Source organism: Stenella coeruleoalba (genome assembly GCF_951394435.1).
Source record: "Stenella coeruleoalba genome assembly, chromosome: 4".
Classification (NCBI taxonomy): Eukaryota; Metazoa; Chordata; class Mammalia; order Artiodactyla; family Delphinidae; genus Stenella; species Stenella coeruleoalba.
Genome location: NC_137149.1, coordinates 89,199,259 through 89,217,499, shown reverse-complemented (window position 1 = coordinate 89,217,499; position 18,241 = coordinate 89,199,259). Strand labels below are relative to the sequence as shown.

At 43.4% G+C, this 18,241-nt stretch overlaps 1 long non-coding RNA gene across 50 annotated transcripts in view; it reads right to left on the bottom strand.

The window, feature by feature from the left end:
* LOC307185334 overlaps positions 1–18,241 on the bottom strand; it is a 3,778,167-nt gene that overhangs the window by 1,092,747 nt on the left and 2,667,179 nt on the right. For all 50 annotated transcript variants that reach the window (XR_013827964.1, XR_013827965.1, XR_013827990.1 and 47 more), the window contains 2 exons: positions 14,356–14,437; positions 8,048–8,129 (listed from right to left, as the gene is read on the bottom strand). This is a non-coding gene — a long non-coding RNA (uncharacterized lncRNA). The remainder of the gene's footprint in view (positions 1–8,047; positions 8,130–14,355; positions 14,438–18,241) is intronic.

Below are 18,241 nucleotides of genomic sequence, written 5' to 3'. Positions count from 1 at the left end.
GTCCTATAGCTTAGGGAAATTAAAATCAAAAAGACACAGCCACCCCAAAGTTTGGAACGGCTCTGTTTACAAGAACCTCGTTTACAGTACAAGTTCAACATCGCAGAAAGTGAAAAATGGATAAAGAAGTTGTGGTATTCACTTACAAAGCAATATCACTCAGCAATGAAATCTATGTCATCAGGCCCTTAGCAGCACAATGAGTGGATTCAGGTATGATGATTCTAACTGAAATAAGTCACACAGAAAAAGAAACATCATAAGATATCAGTAATACACGGAATGGAAACTTGGCTACACAGGAACTGAATTACAGAACAGAACAGGGTCTCAAATTTAGAAAACCAACTTATGCTTGCTTAACGGTAAAGGTGAGTTGGGGTGCTGCATAAAACCAGAGATTGAAATGAGCACAGATAAAGTTCCTTAAGCCAAATATGGAATAGACAAGAGCTACTCTTTGCTCAACGAAATGGACTCAACACCGCATATTAAATGCCTAAGAATATACCTGACTAGTAAGTATCTTAAAACCTATGGATTGCTATGTCTCCGAAAGAGAATCAAGCATGTGTACAGGGGCATAAACGCAGCAGTGATAGGATTGGAGAGGTTCGGTGAGCAAATGAAGACCCTTTGAAGTCATATTGCATGGTACCCATTCCACGGGTCTCAACTCTCCAGGTTTAAGGTATTCTTCCTTCAGCTAAAACATGCATGTGGAACCCAGAGTATGATCAACCATGTGAACGGGAGACGTGTTCAAATATGTCTCAGTTTTCCTCCCCTGGTACTCGGGTGCAACATTCCAGACGCTTTACTAACACTCTCCCGACTTGGAGAGTCAGTCCCTTTAACCTCCTGTTTGGCCCAGTTTGCAATTTCTGCGGAAGATGAACAGGAATAGCGAGAACCAATGAGAGGCTAGCTGGAGGTGTCTGGACGGGCAAATTTAACTCTCATTTCCCACCAGGAAGAGGAATTAACCAAAGGCTCAGCATGCCGTACCGGAACCAGATTAGGGCCTGAAGCCATCCTGCGGTGTTGCGGCCAGGTCACAAGAAAGCGAGTTGAAGAAAGGAGCTCAGGGGCACTGTAATTCACAAACCTGCAGAGTTATAAATGACAGCTATCGTCCAAAAATAGACTGAAGTAAGGCTGCCAAGAGGACTTGAAAGCGAGGCAGAATTGCAGGAAACCGATTTCAGGAGGTAGACTGGAATTGCATTGAAAGCATAGGAAAAGAGGCAGAACGTCCACAATGATGCACTTGGCCAAAAAGGGCGTATGCGTTTTTTCCTGAATATATTCAGGAAAAAACGCATACGCCCTTTTTGGCCAACCAAGCAAGCTTGCAAAGGAAATCTGCACTACAATGAAGTCTCACTTCCCCCCGGTCAAAAGGGCCATCTGAAAAAAAGTGTAAAATCCAGAAAGGCAGGACAGGCCATGGAGAACTGGGAGCCTTGTTATGCTGATGGGCGGGATGTAAATTGCCAACAGACACTCGGGAGAAGTGTATGGTGTTTCCTGAAACATCTAAAAAACAAAGCAACAGAGCCTAGGGCACTTCCACTTATGGTCCTATAGCTTAGGGAAATTAAAATCAAAAAGACACAGCCACCCCAAAGTTTGGGACGCCTCTGTTTACAAGAACCTCGTTTACCGTACAAGTTCAATATCACAGAAAGTGAAAAATTGGTAAAGAACTTGTGGTACTTACGTACAATGCAGTATCACTCAGTAATGAAATCTATGTCATCAGGCCCGTAGTACCATAATGAGTGGATTCAGGTACGATGATTCTAACTGAAATAAGTCACACAGAAAAAGAAACATCATAAGATATCAGTAATACACGGAATGTAAACTTGGCTACACAGGAACTGAATTACAGAACAGAACAGGGTCTCAAATTTAGAAAACCAACTTATGCTTGCTTAAGGGTAAAGGTGAGTTGGGGTGCTGCATAAAACCAGAGATTGAAATGAGCACAGATAAAGTTCCTTAAGCCAAATATGGAATAGACAAGAGCTACTCCTTGCTCAACGAAATGGACTCAACACCGCATATTAAACGCCTAAGAATGTACCTGACTAGTAAGTATCTTAAAACCTATGGATTGCTATGTCTCCGAAAGAGAATCAAGCATGTGTACAGGGGCATAAACGCAGCAGTGATAGGATTGGAGAGGTTCGGTGAGCAAATGAAGACCCTTTGAAGTCATATTGCATGGTACCCATTAAACAGGTTTCAACTACCCAGGTTTAAGGTATTCTTCCTTCAGCTAAAACATGCATGTGGAACCTAGAGTATGATCAACCATGTGATCGGGAGACGTGTTCAAATATGTCTCAGTTTTCGTACCCTGGTACTCGCGTGCAACATTCCAGACGCTTTACTAACACTCTCCCGACTTGGAGAGTCAGTCCCTTTAACCTCCTGTTTGGCCCAGTTTGCAATTTCTGCGGAAGATGTACAGGAATAGCGAGAACCAATGAGAGACTAGCTGGAGGTGTCTGGACGGGCAAATTTAACTCTCATTTCCCACCAGGAAGAGGAATTAACCAAAGGCTCAGCGTGCCGTGCCGGAACCAGATTAGGGCCTGAAGCCATCCTGCGGTGTTGCGGCCAGCTCAAAAGAAAGCGAGTTGAAGAAAGGAGCTCAGGGGCACTGTAATTCACAAACCTGCAGAGTTATAAATGACAGCTATCGTCCAAAAATAGACTGAAGTAAGGCTGCCAAGAGGACTTGAAAGCGGGGCAGAATTGCAGGAAACCGATTTCAGGAGGTAGACTGGAATTGCATTGAAAGCATAGGAAAAGAGGCAGAACGTCCACAATGATGCACTTGGCCAAAAAGGGCGTATGCGTTTTTTCCTGAATATATTCAGGAAAAAACGCATACGTCCTTTTTGGCCAACCAAGCAAGCTTGCAAAGGAAATCTGCACTACAATGAAGTCTCACTTCCCCCCGGTCAAAAGGGCCATCTGAAAAAAGTGTAAAATCCAGAAAGGCAGGACAGGCCATGGAGAACTGGGAGCCTTGTTATGCTGATGGGCGGGATGTATATTGCCAAAAGACACTCGGGAAAAGTGTATGGTGTTTCCTGAAACATCTAAAAAACAAAGCAACAAAGCCTAGGGCACTGCCACTTATGGTCCTATAGCTTAGGGAAATTAAAATCAAAAAGACACAGCCACCCGAAAGTTTGGAACGGCTCTGTTTACAAAAACCTCGTTTACAGTACAAGTTCAACATAGCAGAAAGTGAAAAATGGATAAAGAAGTTGTGGTATTTACTTACAAAGCAATATCACTCAGCAATGAAATCTATGTCATCAGGCCCTTAGCAGCACAATGAGTGGATTCAGGTATGATGATTCTAACTGAAATAAGTCACACAGAAAAAGAAACATCATAAGATATCAGTAATACACGGAATGTAAACTTGGCTACACAGGAACTGAATTACAGAACAGAACAGAGTCTCAAATTTAGAAAACCAACTTATGCTTGCTTAAGGGTAAAGGTGAGTTGGGGTGCTGCATAAAACCAGAGATTGAAATGAGCACAGATAAAGTTCCTTAAGCCAAATATGGAATAGACAAGAGCTACTCCTTGCTCAACGAAATGGACTCAACACCGCATATTAAACGCCTAAGAATGTACCTGACTAGTAAGTATCTTAAAACCTATGGATTGCTATGTCTCCGAAAGAGAATCAAGCATGTGTACAGGGGCATAAACGCAGCAGTGATAGGATTGGAGAGGTTCGTGAGCAAATGAAGACCCTTTGAAGTCATATTGCATGGTACCCGTTCCACAGGTTTCAACTACCCAGGTTTAAGGTATTCTTCCTTCAGCTAAAACATGCATGTGGAACCTAGAGTATGATCAACCATGTGATCGGGAGACGTGTTCAAATATGTCTCAGTTTTCGTACCCTGGTACTCGGGTGCAACATTCCAGACGCTTTACTAACACTCTCCCCACTTGGAGAGTCAGTCCCTTTAACCTCCTGTTTGGCCCAATTTGCAATTTCTGCGGAAGATGAACAGGAATAGCGAGAACCAATGAGAGACTAGCTGGAGGTGTCTGGATGGGCAAATTTAACTCTCATTTCCGACCAGGAAGAGGAATTAACCAAAGGCTCAGCGTGCCGTGCCAGAACCAGATTAGGGCCTGAAGACATCCTGCGGTGTTGCGGCCAGGTCACAAGAAAGCGAGTTGAAGAAAGGAGCTCAGGGGCACTGTAATTCACAAACCTGCAGAGTTATAAATGACAGCTATCATCCAAAAATAGACTGAAGTAAGGCTGCCAAGAGGACTTGAAAGCGGGGCAGAATTGCAGGAAACCGATTTCAGGAGGTAGACTGGAATTGCATTGAAAGCATAGGAAAAGAGGCAGAACGTCCACAATGATGCACTTGGCCAAAAAGGGCGTATGCGTTTTTTCCTGAATATATTCAGGAAAAAACGCATACGCACTTTTTGGCCAACCAAGCAAAATTGCAAAGGAAATCTGCACTACAATGAAGTCTCACTTCTCCCCGGTCAAAAGGGCCATCTGAAAAAAGTGTAAAATCCAGAAAGGCAGGACAGGCCATGGAGAACTGGGAGCCTTGTTATGCTGATGGGCGGGATGTAAGTTGCCAACAGACACTCAGGAGAAGTGTATGGTGTTTCCTGAAACATCTAAAAAACAAAGCAACAGAGCCTAGGGCACTTCCACTTATGGTCCTATAGCTTAGGGAAATTAAAATCAAAAAGACACAGCCACCCCAAAGTTTGGGACGCCTCCGTTTACAAGAACCTCGTTTACCGTACAAGTTCAATATCACAGAAAGTGAAAAATGGATAAAGAACTTGTGGTACTTACGTACAATGCAGTATCACTCAGCAATGAAATCTATGTCATCAGGCCCGTAGCAGCATAATGAGTGGATTTAGTTACGATGATTCTAACTGAAATAAGTCACACAGAAAAAGAAATGTCATAAGATATCACTAATACACGGAATGTAAACTTGCCTACACAGGAACTGCATTCCAAAACAGAACAGGGTCTCAAATTTAGAAAACCAACTTATGCTTGCTTAAGGGGAAAGGTGAGTTGGGGTGCTGCATAAAACCAGAGATTGAAATGAGCACAGATAAAGTTCCTTAAGCCAAATATGGAATAGAGAAGAGCTACTCCTTGCTCAACGAAATGGACTCAACACCGCATATTAAACGCCTAAGAATGTACCTGACTAGTAAGTATCTTAAAACCTATGGATTGCTATGTCTCCGAAAGAGAATCAAGCGTGTGTACAGGGGCATAAACGCAGCAGTGATAGGATTGGAGAGGTTCGGTGAGCAAATGAAGACCCTTTGAAGTCATATTGCATGGTACACATTCCACGGGGTTCAACTACCCAGGTTTTAGGTATTCTTCCTTCAGCTAAAACATGCATGTGGAACCCAGAGTATGATCAACCATGTGAATGGGAGACGTGTTCAAATATGTCTCAGTTTTCCCCCCCTGGTACTCGGGTGCAACATTCCAGACGCTTTACTAACACTCTCCCGACCTGGAGAGTCAGTCCCTTTAACCTCCTGTTTGGCCCAGTTTGCAATTTCTGTGGAAGATGAACAGGAATAGCGAGAACCAATGAGAGGCTAGCTGGAGGTGTCTGGACGGGCAAATTTAACTCTCATTTCCCACCAGGAAGAGGAATTAACCAAAGGCTCAGCGTGCCGTGCCGGAACCAGATTAGGGCCTGAAGCCATCCTGCGGTGTTGCGGCCAGGTCACAAGAAAGCGAGTTGAAGAAAGGAGCTCAGGGGCACTGTAATTCACAAACCTGCAGAGTTATAAATGACAGCTATCGTCCAAAAATATACTGAAGTAAGGCTGCCAAGAGGACTTGAAAGCGGGGCAGAATTGCAGGAAACCGATTTCAGGAGGTAGACTGGAATTGCATTGAAAGCATAGGAAAAGAGGCAGAACGTCCACAATGATGCACTTGGCCAAAAAGGGCGTATGCGTTTTTTCCTGAATATATTCAGGAAAAAACGCATACGCCCTTTTTGGCCAACCAAGCAAGCTTGCAAAGGAAATCTGCACTACAATGAAGTCTCACTTCCCCCCGGTCAAAAGGGCCATCTGAAAAAAGTGTAAAATCCAGAAAGGCAGGACAGGCCATGGAGAACTGGGAGCCTTGTTATGCTGATGGGCGGGATGTAAACTGTCATCAGACACTCGGGAGAAGTGTATGGTGTTTCCTGAAACATCTAAAAAACAAAGCAACAGAGCCTAGGGCACTTCCACTTATGGTCCTATAGCTTAGGGAAATTAAAATCAAAAAGACACAGCCACCCCAAAGTTTGGAACGGCTCTGTTTACAAGAACCTCATTTACAGTACAAGTTCAACATCGCAGAAAGTGAAAAATGGATAAAGAAGTTGTGGTATTCACTTACAAAGCAATATCACTCAGCAATGAAATCTATGTCATCAGGCCCTTAGCAGCACAATGAGTGGATTCAGGTATGATGATTCTAACTGAAATAAGTCACACAGAAAAAGAAACATCATAAGATATCAGTAATACACGGAATGTAAACTTGGCTACCCAGGAACTGAATTACAGAACAGAACAGGGTCTCAAATTTAGAAAACCAACTTATGCTTGCTTAAGGGGAAAGGTGAGTTGGGGTGCTGCATAAAACCAGAGATTGAAATGAGCACAGATAAAGTTCCTTAAGCCAAATATGGAATAGACAAGAGCTACTCCTTGCTCAACGAAATGGACTCAACACCACATATTAAATGCCTAAGAATGTACCTGACTAGTAAGTATCTTAAAACCTATGGATTGCTATGTCTCCGAAAGAGAATCAAGCATGTGTACAGGGGCATAAACGCAGCAGTGATAGGATTGGAGAGGTTCGGTGAGCAAATGAAGACCCTTTGAAATCATATTGCATGGTACCCATTCCACGGGTCTCAACTCTCCAGGTTTAAGGTATTCTTCCTTCAGCTAAAACATGCATGTGGAACCCAGAGTATGATCAACCATGTGAACGGGAGACGTGTTCAAATATGTCTCAGTTTTCCTCCCCTGGTACTCGGGTGCAACATTCCAGACGCTTTACTAACACTCCCCCCCACTTGGAGAGTCAGTCCCTTTAACCTCCTGTTTGGCCCAGTTTGCAATTTCTGCGGAAGATGAACAGGAATAGCGAGAACCAATGAGACGCTAGCTGGAGGTGTCTGGACGGGCAAATTTAACTCTCATTTCCCACCAGGAAGAGGAATTAACCAAAGGCTCAGCATGCCGTGCCGGAACTAGATTAGGGCCTGAAGCCATCCTGCGGTGTTGCGGCCAGGTCACAAGAAAGCGAGTTGAAGAAAGGAGCTCAGGGGCACTGTAATTCACAAACCTGCAGAGTTATAAATGACAGCTATCGTCCAAAAATAGACTGAAGTAAGGCTGCCAAGAGGACTTGAAAGCGGGGCAGAATTGCAGGAAACCGATTTCAGGAGGTAGACTGGAATTGCATTGAAAGCATAGGCAAAGAGGCAGAACGTCCACAATGATGCACTTGGCCAAAAAGGGCGTATGCGTTTTTTCCTGAATATATTCAGGAAAAAACGCATACGCCCTTTTTGGCCAACCAAGCAAGCTTGCAAAGGAAATCTGCACTACAAAGAAGTCTCACTTCCCCCCGGTCAAAAGGGCCATCTGAAAAAAGTGTAAAATCCAGAAAGGCAGGACAGGCCATGGAGAACTGGGAGCCTTGTTATGCTGAAGGGCGGGATGTAAATTGCCAACAACCACTCGGGAGAAGTGTATGGTGTTTCCTGAAACATCTAAAAAACAAAGCAACAGAGCCTAGGGCACTTCCACTTATGGTCCTATAGCTTAGGGAATTTAAAATCAAAAAGACACAGCCACCCCAAAGTTTGGAACGGCTCTGTTTACAAGAACCTCGATTACAGTACAAGTTCAACATCGCAGAAAGTGAAAAATGGATAAAAAAGTTGTGGTATTTACTTACAAAGCATTATCACTCAGCAATGAAACCTGTGTCATCAGGCCCTTAGCAGCACAATGAGTGGATTCAGGTATGATGATTCTAACTGAAATAAGTCACACAGAAAAAGAAACATCATAAGATATCAGTAATACACGGAATGTAAACTTGGCTACACAGGAACTGAATTACAGAACAGAACAGGGTCTCAAATTTAGAAAACCAACTTATGCTTGCTTAAGGGGAAAGGTGAGTTGGGGTGCTGCATAAAACCAGAGATTGAAATGAGCACAGATAAAGTTTCTTAAGCCAAATATGGAATAGACAAGAGCTACTCCTTGCTCAACGAAATGGACTCAACACCGCATATTAAACGCCTAAGAATGTACCTGACTAGTAAGTATCTTAAAACCTATAGATTGCTATGTCTCCGAAAGAGAATCAAGCATGTGTACAGGGGCATAAACGCAGCAGTGATAGGATTGGAGAGGTTCGGTGAGCAAATGAAGACCCTTTGAAGTCATATTGCATGGTACCCATTCCACGGGTTTCAACTACCAAGGTTTTAGGTATTCTTCCTTCAGCTAAAACATGCATGAGGAACCCAGAGTATGATCAACCATGTCATCGGGAGACGTGTTCAAATATGTCTCAGTTTTCCTCCCCTGGTACTCGGGTGCAACATTCCAGACGCTTTACTAACACTCTCCCCACTTGGAGAGTCAGCGCCTTTAACCTCCTGTTTGGCCCAGTTTGCAATTTCTGCGGAAGATGAACAGGAATAGCGAGAACCAATGAGAGGCTAGCTGGAGGTGTCTGGACGGGCAAATTTAACTCTCATTTCCCACCAGGAAGAGGAAATAACCAAAGGCTCAGCGTCCCGTACCGGAACCAGATTAGGGCCTGAAGCCATCCTGCGGTGTTGCCGCCAGCTCAAAAGAAAGCGAGTTGAAGAAAGGAGCTCAGGGGCACTGTAATTCACAAACCTGCAGAGTTATAAATGACAGCTATCGTCCAAAAATATACTGAAGTAAGGCTGCCAAGAGGACTTGAAAGCGGGGCAGAATTGCAGGAAACCGATTTCAGGAGGTAGACTGGAATTGCATTGAAAGCATAGGCAAAGAGGCAGAACGTCCACAATGATGCACTTGGCCAAAAAGGGCGTATGCGTTTTTTCCTGAATATATTCAGGAAAAAACGCATACGCCCTTTTTGGCCAACCAAGCAAGCTTGCAAAGGAAATCTGCACTACAATGAAGTCTCACTTCTCCCTGGTCAAAAGGGCCATCTGAAAAAAGTGTAAAATCCAGAAAGGCAGGACAGGCCATGGAGAACTGGGAGCCTTGTTATGCTGATGGGCGGGATGTAAATTGCCAACAACCACTCGGGAGAAGTGTATGGTGTTTCCTGAAACATCTAAAAAACAAAGCAACAGAACCTAGGGCACTTCCACTTATGCTCCTATAGCTTAGGGAAATTAAAATCAAAAAGACACAGCCACCCCAAAGTTTCGAACGGCTCTGTTTACAAGAACCTCGTTTACAGTACAAGTTCAACATCGCAGAAAGTGAAAAATGGATAAAGAAATTGTGGTATTTACTTACAAAGCAATATCACTCAGCAATGAAATCTGTGTCATCAGGCCTTTGGCAGCACAATGAGTGGATTCAGGTATGATGATTCTAACTGAAATAAGTCACACAGAAAAAGAAACATCATAAGATATCAGTAATACACGGAATGTAAACTTGGCTACACAGGAACTGAATTACAGAACAGAACAGGGTCTCAAATTTAGAAAACCAACTTATGCTTGCTTAAGGGTAAAGGTGAGTTGGGGTGCTACATAAAACCAGAGATTGAAATGAGCACAGATAAAGTTCCTTAAGCCAAATATGGAATAGACAAGAGCTACTCCTTGCTCAACGAAATGGACTCAACACCGCATATTAAACGCCTAAGAATGTACCTGACTAGTAAGTATCTTAAAACCTATGGATTGCTATGTCTCCGAAAGAGAATCAAGCATGTGTACAGGGGCATAAACGCAGCAGTGATAGGATTGGAGAGGTTCGGTGAGCAAATGAAGACCCTTTGAAGTCATATTGCATGGTACCCATTCCACGGGTTTCAACTACCCAGGTTTAAGGTATTCTTCCTTCAGCTAAAACATGCATGTGGAACCCAGAGTATGATCAACCATGTGAACGCGAGACGTGTTCAAATATGTCTCAGTTTTCCTCCCCTGGTACTCGGGTGCAACATTCCAGACGCTTTACTAACACTCTCCCGACTTGGAGAGTCCGTCCCTTTAACTTCCTGTTTGGCCCAGTTTGCAATTTCTCCGGAAGATGAACAGGAATAGCGAGAACCAATGAGAGGCTAGCTGGAGGTGTCTGGACGGGCAAATTTAACTCTCATTTCCCACCAGGAAGAGGAATTAACCAAAGGCTCAGTATGCCGGGCCGGAACCAGATTAGGGCCTGAAGCCATCCTGCAGTGTTGCGACCAACTCAAAAGAAAGCGAGTTGAAGAAAGGAGCTCAGGGGCACTGTAATTCACAAACCTGCAGAGTTATAAATGACAGCTATCGTCCAAAAATAGACTGAAGTAAGGCTGCCAAGAGGACTTGAAAGCGGGGCAGAATTGCAGGAATCCGATTTCAGGAGGTAGACTGGAATTGCATTGAAAGCATAGGAAAAGAGACAGAACGTCCACAATGATGCACTTGGCCAGAAAGGGCGTATGCGTTTTTTCCTGAATATATTCAGGAAAAAACGCATACGCCCTTTTTGGCCAACCAAGCAAGCTTGCAAAGGAGATCTGCACTACAATGAAGTCTCACTTCTCCCTGGTCAAAAGGGCCATCTGAAAAAAGTGTAAAATCCAGAAAGGCAACAGGCCATTGAGAACTGGGAGCCTTGTTATGCTGATGGGCGGGATGTAAATTGCCAACAGACACTTGGGAGAAGTGTATGGTGTTTCCTGAAACATCTAAAAAACAAAGCAACAGAGCCTAGAGCACTTCCACTTATGGTCCTATAGCTTAGGGAAATTAAAATCAAAAAGACAGCCACCCCAAAGTTTGGAATGGCTCTGTTTACAAGAACCTCGTTTACAGTACAAGTTCAACATCGCAGAAAGTGAAAAATGGATAAAGAAGTTGTGGTATTTACTTACAAAGCAATATCACTCAGCAATGAAAACTGTGTCATCAGGCCCTTAGCAGCACAATGAGTGGATTCAGGTATGATGATTCTAACTGAAATAAGGCACACAGAAAAGGAAACATCATAATATATCAGTAATACACGGAATGTAAACTTGGCTACACAGGAACTGAATTACAGAACAGAACAGGGTCTCAAATTTAGAAAACCAACTTATGCTTGCTTAAGGGGAAAGGTGAGTTGGGGTGCTGCATAAAACCAGAGATTGAAATGAGCACAGATAAAGTTCCTTAAGCCAAATATGGAATAGACAAGAGCTACTCCTTGCTCAACGAAATGGACTCAACACACCATATTAAACGCCTAAGAATATACCTGACTAGTCAGTATCTTAAAACCTATGGATTGCTATGTCTCCAAAAGAGAATCAAGCATGTGTACAGGGGCATAAACGCAGCAGTGATAGGATTGGAGAGGTTCGGTGAGCAAATGAAGACCCTTTGAAGTCATATTGCATGGTACCCATTCCACGGGTTTCAACTACCCAGGTTTAAGGTATTCTTCCTTCAGTTGAAACATGCATGTGGAACCTAGAGTATGATCAACCATGTGATCGGGAGACGTGTTCAAATATGTCTCAGTTTTCCTCCCCTGTTACTCGGGTGCAACATTCCAGACGCTTTACTAACACTCTCCCCACTTGGAGAGTCAGCGCCTTTAACCTCCTGTTTGGCCCAGTTTGCAATTTCTGCGGAAGATGAACAGGAATAGCGAGAACCAATGGAGACTAGCTGGAGGTGTCTGGACGGGCAAATTTAACTCTCATTTCCCACCAGGAAGAGGAAATAACCACAGGCTCAGCGTGCCGTGCCGGAACCAGATTAGGGCCTGAAGCCATCCTGCGGTGTTGCGGCCAGGTCACAAGAAACAAGTTGAAGAAAGGAGCTAAGGGGCACTGTAATTCACAAACCTGCAGAGTTATAAATGACAGCTATCGTCCAAAAATAGACTGAAGTAAGGCTGCCAAGAGGACTTGAAAGCGGGGCAGAATTGCAGGAAACCGATTTCAGGAGGTAGACTGGAATTGCATTGAAAGCATAGGAAAAGAGGCAGAACGTCCACAATGATGCACTTGGCCAAAAAGGGCGTATGCGTTTTTTCCTGAATATATTCAGGAAAAAACGCATACGCCCATTTTGGCCAACCAAGCAAGCTTGCAAAGGAAATCTGCACTAAATGAAGTCTCACTTCCCCCCGGTCAAAAGGGCCATCTGAAAAAAGTGTAAAATCCAGAAAGGCAGGACAGGCCATGGAGAACTGGGAGGCTTGTTATGCTGATGGGCGGGATGTAAATTGCCAACAACCACTGGGGAGAAGTGTATGGTGTTTCCTGAAACATCTAAAAAACAAAGCAACAGAACCTAGGGCACTTCCACTTATGGTCCTATAGCTTAGGGAAATTTAAATACAAAAGACACAGCCACCCCAAAGTTTGGAACGGCTCTGTTTACAAGAACCTCGTTTACCGTACAAGTTCAACATTGCAGAAAGTGAAAAATGGATAAAGAACTTGTGGTACTTACGTACAATGCAGTATCACTCAGCAATGAAATCTATGTCATCAGGCCCGTAGCAGCATAATGAGTGGATTCAGGTACGATGATTCTAACTGAAATAAGTCACACAGAAAAAGAAACATCATAAGATATCACTAATACACGGAATGTAAACTTGGCTACACAGGAACTGCATTCCAAAAGAGAACAGGGTCTCAAATTTAGAAAACCAACTTATGCTTGCTTAAGGGGAAAGGTGAGTTGGGGTGCTGCATAAAACCAGAGATTGAAATGAGCACAGATAAAGTTCCTTAAGTCAAATATGGAATAGACAAGAGCTACTCCTTGCTCAACGAAATGGACTCAAAACCCCATATTAAACGCCTAAGAATGTAACTGACTAGTAATTATCTTAAAACCTATGGATTGCTATGTCTCCAAAAGAGAATCAAGTGTGTGTACAGGGGCATAAACGCAGCAGTGATAGGATTGGAGAGGTTCAGTGAGCCAATGAAGACCCTTTGAAGTCATATTGCATGGTACCAATTACACGGGTCTCAACTCTCCAGGATTAAGGTATTCTTCCTTCAGCTAAAACATGCATGTGGAACCCAGAGTATGATCAACCATGTGAATGGGAGACGTGTTCAAATATGTCTCAGTTTTCCTCCCCTGGTACTCGGGTGCAACATTCCAGACGCTTTACTAACACTCTCCCCACTTGGAGAGTCAGCGCCTTTAACCTCCTGTTTGGCCCAGTTTGCAATTTCTGTGGAAGATGAACAGGAATAGCGAGAACCAATGAGAGACTAGCTGGAGGTGTCTGGATGGGCAAATTTAACTCTCATTTCCCACCAGGAAGAGGAATTAACCAAAGGCTCAGCATGCCGTGCCAGAACAAATTAGGGCCTGAAGACATCCTGCGGTGTTGCGGCCAGGTCACAAGAAAGCGAGTTGAAGAAAGGAGCTCAGGGGCACTGTAATTCACAAACCTGCAGAGTTATAAATGACAGCTATCGTCCAAAAATATACTGAAGTAAGGCTGCCAAGAGGACTTGAAAGTGGGGCAGAATTGCAGGAAACCGATTTCAGGAGGTAGACTGGAATTGCATTGAAAGCATAGGAAAAGAGGCAGAACGTCCACAATGATGAACTTGGCCAAAAAGGGCGTATGCGTTTTTTCCTGAATATATTCAAGAAAAAACGCATAAGCCCTTTTTGGCCAACCAAGCAAACTTGCAAAGGAAATCTGCACTACAATGAAGTCTCACTTCTCCCTGGTCAAAAGGGCCGTCTGAAAAAAGTGTAAAATCCAGAAAGGCAGGACAGGCCATGGAGAACTGGGAGCCTTGTTATGCTGATGGGCGGGATGTAAATTGACAACAAACACTCAGGAGAAGTGTATGGTGTTTCCTGAAACATCTAAAAAACAAAGCAACAGAGCCTAGGGCACTTCCACTTATGGTCCTATAGCTTAGGGAAATTAAAATCAAAAAGACACAGCCACCCCAAAGTTTGGGACGCCTCCGTTTACAAGAACCTCGTTTACCGTACAAGTTCAATATCACAGAAAGTGAAAAATGGATAAAGAACTTGTGGTACTTACGTACAATGCAGTATCACTCAGCAATGAAATCTATGTCATCAGGCCCGTAGCAGCATAATGAGTGGATTCAGGTACGATGATTCTAAGTGAAATAAGTCACACAGAAAAAGAAACATCATAAGATATCACTAATACACGGAATGTAAACTTGGCTACACAGGAACTGCATTCCAAAACAGAACAGGGTCTCAAATTTAGAAAACCAACTTATGCTTGCTTAAGGGGAAAGGTGAGTTGGGGTGCTGCATAAAACCAGAGATTATAATGAGCACAGATAAAGTTCCTTAAGCCAAATATGGAATAGACAAGAGCTACTCCTTGCTCAACGAAATGGACTCAAAACCCCATATTAAACGCCTAAGAATGTACCTGACTAGTAAGTATCTTAAAACCTATGGATTGCTATGTCTCCAAAAGAGAATCAAGCGTGTGTACAGGGGCATAAACGCAGCAGTGATAGGATTGGAGAGGTTCGGTGAGCAAATGAAGACCCTTTGAAGTCATATTGCATGGTACCCATTCCACGGGTTTCAACTACCCAGGTTTTAGGTATTCTTCCTTCAGCTAAAACATGCATGTGGAACCCAGAGTATGATCAACCATGTGATCGGGAGATGTGTTCAAATATGTCTCAGTTTTCCTCCCCTGGTACTCGGGTGCAACATTCCAGACGCCTTACTAACACTCTCCCCACTTGGAGCGTCAGAGCCTTTAACCTCCTGTTTGGCCCAGTTTGCAATTTCTGCGGAAGATGAACAGGAATAGCGAGAACCAATGAGAGGCTAGCTGGAGGTTTCTGGACGGGCAAATTTAACTCTCATTTCCCACCAGGAAAAGGAAATAACCAAAGGCTCAGTGTGCCATGCCGGAACCAGATTAGGGCCTGAAGCCATCCTGCGGTGTTGCGGGCAGCTCAAAAGAAAGCGAGTTGAAGAAAGGAGCTCAGGGGCACTGTAATTCACAAACCTGCAGAGTTATGAATGACAGCTATCGTCCAAAAATATACTGAAGTAAGGCTGCCAAGAGGACTTGAAAGTGGGGCAGAATTGCAGGAAACCGATTTCAGGAGGTAGACTGGAATTGCATTGAAAGCATAGGAAAAGAGGCAGAACGTCCACAATGATGCACTTGGCCAAAAAGGGCGTATGCGTTTTTTCCTGAATATATTCAGGAAAAAACGCATACGCCCTTTTTGGCCAACCAAGCAAGCTTGCAAAGGAAATCTGCACTACAATGAAGTCTCACTTCCCCCCGGTCAAAAGGGCCATCTGAAAAAAGTGTAAAATCCAGAAAGGCAGGACAGGCCATGGAGAACTGGGAGCCTTGTTATGCTGATGGTCGGGATGTAAATTGCCAACAACCACTTGGGAGAAGTGTATGGTGTTTCCTGAAACATCTAAAAAACAAAGCAACAGAACCTAGGGCACTTCCACTTATGCTCCTATAGCTTAGGGAAATTAAAATCAAAAAGACACAGCCACCCCAAAGTTTGGAACAGCTCTGGTTACAAGAACCTCGTTTACAGTACAAGTTCAACATCGCAGAAAGTGAAAAATGGATAAAGAAGTTGTGGTATTTACTTACAAAGCAATATCACTCAGCAATGAAATCTGTGTCATCAGGCCCTTAGCAGCACAATGAGTGGATTCAGGTATGATGATTCTAACTGAAATAAGTCACACAGAAAAAGAAACATCATAAGATATCAGTAATACACGGAATGGAAACTTGGCTACACAGGAACTGAATTACAGAACAGAACAGGGTCTCAAATTTAGAAAACCAACTTATGCTTGCTTAAGGGTAAAGGTTAGTTGGGGTGCTGCATAAAACCAGAGATTGAAATGAGCACAGATAAAGTTCCTTAAGCCAAATATGGAATAGACAAGAGCTACTCCTTGCTCAACGAAATGGACTCAACACTGCATATTAAAAGCCTAAGAATGTACCTGACTAGTAAGTATCTTAAAACCTATGGATTGCTATGTCTCCGAAAGAGAATCAAGCATGTGTACAGGGGCATAAACGCAGCAGTGATAGGATTGGAGAGGTTCGGTGAGCAAATGAAGACCCTTTGAAGTCATATTGCATGGTACCCATTACACGGGTCTCAACTCTCCAGGTTTAAGGTATTCTTCCTTCAGCTAAAACATGCATGTGGAACCCTGAGTATGATCAACCGTGTGAACGGGAGACGTGTTCAAATATGTCTCAGTTTTCCTCCCCTGGTACTCGGGTGCAACATTCCAGACCCTTTACTAACACTCTCCCAACTTGGAGAGTCAGCGCCTTTAACCTCCTGTTTGGCCCAGTTTGCAATTTCTGCGGAAGATGAACAGGAATAGGGAGAACCAATGAGAGACTAGCTGGAGGTGTCTGGACGGGAAAATTTAACTCTCATTTCCCACCAGGAAGAGGAAATAACCAAAGGCTCAGCGTGCCGTGCCGGAACCAGATTAGGGCCTGAAGCCATCCTGCGGTGTTGCGACCAGCTCAAAAGAAAGCGAGTTGAAGAAAGGAGCTCAGGGTCTCTGTAATTCACAAACCTGCAGAGTTATAAATGACAGCTATCGTCCAAAAATAGACTGAAGTAAGGCTTCCAAGAGGACTTGAAAGCGGGGCAGAATTGCAGGAAACCGATTTCAGGAGGTAGACTGGAATTGCATTGAAAGCGTAGGAAAAGAGGCAGAACGTCCACAATGATGCACTTGGTCAAAAGGGCATATGCGTTTTTTCCTGAATATATTCAGGAAAAAACGCATACGCCCTTTTTGGCCAACCAAGCAAGCTTGCAAAGGAAATCTGCACTACAATGAAGTCTCACTTCCCCCCGGTCAAAAGGGCCATCAGAATAAAGTGTAAAATCCAGAAAGGCAGGACAGGCCATGGAGAACTGGGAGCCTTTTTATGCTGATGGGCGGGATGTAAATTGCCAACAGACACTTGGGAGAAGTGTATGGTGTTTCCTGAAACATCTAAAAAACAAAGCAACAGAGCCTAGGGCACTGCCACTTATGCTCCTATAGCTTAGGGAAATTAATATCAAAAAGACACAGCAACCCCAAAATTTGGGACGGCTCTTTTTACAGGAATCTCTTCTACGGCACAAGTTAAATATCCCAGAGAGCAAATAATGGATAAAGTAGTTGCGGTACTTCTGTAGAAAAGAATACCACTCAGCAATGAAATCTATGTCACCAGGCCTGTACCAGCATAATGAATGGATTGAGGCATGATGATTCTAAGTGAAATAAGTCACACAGAAAAAGAAACATCATAAGGTATCACTAATACACGGAATGTGAACTTGGCTACACATGAACTGAATTACAAAACAGAACAGGGTCTCAAGTTTAGAAAACCAACTTATGCCTGCTTAAGGGGGAAGGTGAGTTGGGGTGCTGCATAAAAGCAGAGTTTGAAATTAGCACAGATACCGTTCCATAAGCCAAATATGTAATAGACAAGAGCTACCCCTTGCTCAAGGAAATGGATTCAACAATGAGGTATCACCTCACACCTGGTAGAATAGGCATCATTGAAAATCTACAAACAAAAAATGCTGGAAAGGGTGTGGAGAAAAGGAACCCTCTTCCACTATTGTTGGGAATATAAATTGATACAGTCATTATGGAGAACAATATGGAATTTCTTAAGAAACTAACAATAGAATTACCATATGATACAGGAATCCCAGTACTGGACATATACCCAGACAAAACCATAAATCAAGAAGAGTCATTCACCGCAATGTTCATTGCATCACTATTTACAATATCGAGGTAATGGAAGCAACCTAAATGCCCACAGACAGACGAATGCATAAAGTTGTGGTACATATATAAAATGGAATATTACTAAGCCATGAAAAGGAATGAAATTGGGT